Raw genomic sequence first — 5,293 nt, 5'->3', positions numbered from 1 at the left:
GGCCAAGGCCGAGCCACCCTGAGGTGGCTCGGCCAAAGCCGAGCCACCCCAGGGTGGCTCGGCCAAGGCCGAGCCACCCTGAGGTGGCTCGGCCAAGGCCGAGCCACCCATGGGTGGCTAGGCTCAGAACTGTGCAAATGCACAGTTCTGAGTGCCTATAAATAGGCCTTGTGCTCATTTGTTTCAGAGGTTGGAAATTTTGGAGAGAGGCGAAGCCCTGCTGGATTGAAGACTCAGATCTAAAAAAGATCACAACTTTGAAGGCTTGGAGACTTGGACTTTCAGATCCGGTGCTCGGCGATCACCAACGCCAAATAAGGCAGGAGTTCGAGAGGATTGGATTTGAGATCTACACGATCACACTCCGGATCTAAGCTTGGTTCTTAGATCCCGAGATTCGAGCGGTTGTTTCCTTGGTGAAACAATCCCTCCCGGCTATTATTCCCTTGGTGGAATATTACCCGTCATATCGTGTAGATCCGACCGGATCGAGATCACGCGGTGGTCCACGGCAAATAACCCCGGCGCAGGCAAAGAACCCACCAAAGCGAGCGACCGCAAAACAGGAGCTCGCGATTAGTTCGACAAATAAGGAAAATTGTAATCTTTACTTTGTTTTCTTTGATTTTTCATTGTAACCGGATCTTATAAAAAGACCGGATCTTTGTAACGCATAAAGTTGTTAACTGAGATAGCAATGATATCAACAATGAAGAAAGCTACGATTTTTCCCGCGAACAATCTGGCGACCACAGTGGGAGCCAACAGCTTTACTGCCGAAGCTGTCGCGTCGCAGCCGCGGATCCCGATCCCGGTCGAGGAGGAGGTCGAGTACGAATTCGACCAACAAAAGTTCGAGGAGTATCTGTCATCCTCGTCCGAATCCACCTCCCCTCGCAAGTCCAAGTCTCCAAAGCTCTCTTCCAAGAGAAAACTTCGTTGGTACGAAGAAGTTGAAGCTGCCAACGAAGATCTCGCCCCGTTTGATGCCGAAGCTGCATCGGGTGAGATCTCTCCTTCCAACCAGGTCAGATCTGCTCTGGCCGAATCTTCCGTTGCCGAGGGCGTAGTGACTCTCTCAAAGAGAGCCCGCCAAAGGCAACGTCAGCGCCTTGCGAAACAAATCGCAAAGGCAATGGAATCTGTGGACGGGATCCGTTACAACACGGATCTGAAGAACAGAAGAGGCGAACGACCTCAACAACCAATGAATGGCAACTCCTCCAAGCCACCAACGAACGAATGGATCCGTGTCAAACGGAACCGTTCAACGCTGGAGGATCGCATTCAGAAGCGCCGCGCACTCTCAGCACAAGCACGAGCTCAAGTTCAAGAAGCCCGTAGAAGGTGGCAGAATGGAGTAGCCAAGAAATCACCACTAACTCACAAAATATGGAGGCCAAAGTCCAAAGTGGTGAGTCAGGCCGAGGATCGACCTTTACAGCCTTCAAAACGAGTTCAACCTCCCGAACCATCCCGAGGAAGGAGGTCAATCTTGGAGCGCCTCGGTCCAATTCCCGACGAGCGCAACGAAGTCCATGAACGCTCGGGCCCGATGAAGAGGCTCCGAACTAATCAACATGCTGGGGGTCGACACAACCCTCAACATGACAAAGAGTTTACGGCACCCAAGCGCACTACCTTGCGCATCGAAGTTCGGGAGCCCGCTGAGAATTCATGTCTACAAAGGCGTGTTTCGAGGCGAGTGACTCTCGGAAGTCCAAATAAGGCAGTTTGCTCTCAGAAGGAAACGTTGTCATCCGAGGATGATAACGTTATACCTGGGAAATCATGCCAACACGCGATAGGTTACTCCGATCAAATGGACGAGTTGTACTATCGTGCTGGGGGTACGAACAAAACAAGAAAAAGAAGCCCTCAAGGGCTCGAAACTCAGTGCCCATGTGCCAAGCTCATTCGGGTAGTACTGTCTCAATGCAACTGCATCAAGGGAGTCCCCGAGAGAATTTCAGTGTTCGAAAGGCTCGGCACCGAAACGCCAAAACCAAGGCATAGGCGCTTCCGGCAAAGAAGAACAGTGGTTAAGGATGGAGAATTTCCGAAGGTCACCGCCAACATGACCAGCAAAGAGACATCGACACAGATTGATCTCAAATCGTTTCTGGAAGCGTCCCGGCGTGTAACCCGTCTGCAGTCCGGAGCCATCGCACGAGGAACTTATGGTAGGGTTCGGATAAGATTGCCTTCGGAAGATGAAGAATCGGATTCCTGCTCTGCTGTCGCATCGGACAATACAGTGTCCAGCGAAGGACAACCCCGCGAGTCATTCATGATAGGCGCGGAAGAAATGGCCAAAATGCTTGAAGACGCTTTGGCTAAGCAGAAAGAAAGTTTTAAATTCGAGATGGAGACGGCCATGCAGCAGATGAGAGAGATGCATGAACAGCAAATCCAAGCATTCAGGAACCAACAAGGTGAACCAAGCCACCGTAACCAGGTTGCTCAGGAAAAGGAGCACGCGGATGGGGATGAAGCTCACAATGCCAATAACCCTCCCATCAATGCAGGGGGTGGTAGTGAGGATGCCAACGGGGATACAAGTGAAGACTTGAAGATCAAAAGCCTCGAGAGTAAAATCAATACGTTGCTGTCTGCTCAAGAGGTAAAGAAAACGGGCATTCCTTGTCCATACCCGAGGGAATGGGAATCAATCCCCTATCCGGCGAAGTTTAGTCTAATCAACTTCACGCCGTTCGATGGAAGGGGTTCCCCCACCCAGCATTTGATTTATTTCAAATCGCACCTGGGTGCTATCTCTGGGAACGAGCCTCTGATGGTGCGGTCATTCGTCGGCACTCTTCGCGGAGCTGCCTTCGATTGGTATCGTCGCCTCAAGCCAGGAAGCGTGAACAGCTGGGATGACATGGAGACGAAGTTCCTTGCAAATTTCTTCGACGACGACACCGAGATCTCTATCGGATCGTTGCTCGACGAGAAACAAAAAGACGGGGAGTTAGTCGACACCTTCGTCAAAAGGTTCCGGAACAAGGCGATGAATTGCCGGGACCCGATCACCGAGGAATTCATTCTCCAGACTTGCCACAACAACCTCGCATTGGACGTATTGGAGGCAATGGGGACAGCACCGTCTGACACTTGGAAGGATCTGAAGGTGCGCGGTGAACAAGCCGAACGCTTCCTTAAAAGGAAGAAGGCCGAAAGGAACCAACCGACGGTTAATCTGCTGGACTCAAACTTCGCTTCCCGTGGTAAGGGCAAAGCACCTGCAGCTGCTGGTGGTGCTAATCAAGCGTCACAACAGCAATCCCGAAGGCAGCAGAAGACTTCGGGTCCGAGACTCCAGAGAGAGTATTCCTTCAAGGACGAAGACGTTCCAACCATCTTCGAATCGCTCCTCGAAGGCAACAAGATCAAGCTACCACCTATCACGAATCAGGAGGAAGCTGATAACACTACGGACCCAAAGTACTGTGCATACCACAGAAGGGTTGTTCATCCCACCAAGGATTGCTTTGCTCTCAGGAATAGCATTCAGACCTTGGTCGAAGCCGGCGTTATAACGCTAAGGTAAGCCAAATAAAAACGGCAAAACTCCGACCGGTATAAGAGTATAAACTGCTTCCTGACACTCCAAAGAGTATACGAGTATAAACTGTTTCTCAATCCTCCGACCGGTATAAGAGGTTAAACTACTCCCTGATACTCCAATAGGTATATGAGTCTAAACTGTTTCCCCACTTTTGACGGGAAGTTCCTGGAGAATATTAAGCTAATATTCTTAAGGATAACCCGGTTAGTTAACTGATAATAATGTCCGAACCAGTTCCGCAGAGGAAACTGGGGGTGGACGATTTATGTAACGGGAAGTTCCCAAAACCACAGCAATGTAATGAATAAGGACTCCCATTCAAGTTCTCACTGTGTCTGTGCACTCAACACTCTCTCTGTTAGAGTCTGGACGTAAAGTTCCTGATTGGTCAAACCTTCTTACAGTTAGGACCACAGTCAAAATCCCCTCTCGATTCTCCCAATGAACGAGAGGTCCACAAATCAAGCGATCAAACCTTCCTACAGTTAGGATCGTCTTAAACCTTCCATTCGGTCAAACCTTTCTACAGTTAGGACCAAAACCAAAAACCCCTCTCGATTCCTCCAATGAACGAGAGGTCCACTTTCAAATCGAGTGATCAAACCTTCCTACAGTTAGGGTCACCTCAAACCTCCCACTTGGTCAAACCTTCCTACAGTTAGGACCAAAACCACGATTCATTCTCGATAAACGAGAAATTCATCTTTAGTTCGATAATCAAACCTTCCGACAGTTAGGGTTATCCGAATCTTTTTGATTCTCGGAGTGGAGATCCCACTCTTAGTTTCACCTTTCCGGATTCTGGGGGTGGAGATCCCACCTCGAGTCTCCTTTCCTTCTTTGTTCGGGGAATAGAATATAAAATTCTTCCTTCCCCATACCAATCCTTTTCGAAGAATTCAGGATTCATCCTAGGAAGTTTATCCCGAATCCTAAGCAGGGATAAGTCTGCGCCTAACACGCGCTGCCGGTTTAGTCTTTTTTCTGCACAAAAAGACACCAGAGTTCGATTCTGGGGTATTCTATCCTGAAACCTAAGCAAGGATAAGTCTGCGCCTGACACGCGCTGCCGGTCAGTTCTTAACCGTTTAAAAAGAACACCCGTTCACATATTCAACATTGTGACAGGTTGTTATTAATAACACCAAAATCCATGCCTTACACGCATGGGGAATTTCATCCTGAATCCTAAGAAAGGATATGCCGACGCCTAACACGCGTCGCCGGTTTAGTCTTTCCCCGTAGAAAAAGACACCAGAGTTCGATTCTGGGGTATTTTATCCCGAAGCCTAAGGAGGGATAAGTCAACGTTTAATACACGTTGCTGGGTAGCCTATTCCCATGACAACGGCGAAGTCTATGTATTCAAAGTCATAGCAACAAGTCTTAGAGGATTCAGTCTCTAAGCACAACGTTACATGCGGAACGGATTTAGACAATTCGCATGCTAGCCCGACTCAAACGGTAGTCGGTAAAGGTTAATCAAATCCGTTAAAGGCTTGGGGTTAGCCAAAAATCCTAAAGTCAGCGCCTAACACGCGTCGCCGGGTAGTCTATTCCCGTGAGAAAGACGAAGTCTACGTATTCGAAGTCGTAGCATCAAGTCTAAGGGAGTTCATTCCTTTAGCACAACGTCACATGCGGAACGGACTTAAGACAATCCGCATGTAAGCCCGATTCAAACGGTAATCGGTAAAAGCATGACAAATCCGTTGAGGGCTG

This window comes from Asparagus officinalis, chromosome 9 (assembly GCF_001876935.1).
Source record: "Asparagus officinalis chromosome 9, Aspof.V1, whole genome shotgun sequence".
Taxonomy (NCBI): Eukaryota; Viridiplantae; Streptophyta; class Magnoliopsida; order Asparagales; family Asparagaceae; genus Asparagus; species Asparagus officinalis.
This window is presented reverse-complemented; position numbering follows the sequence as displayed.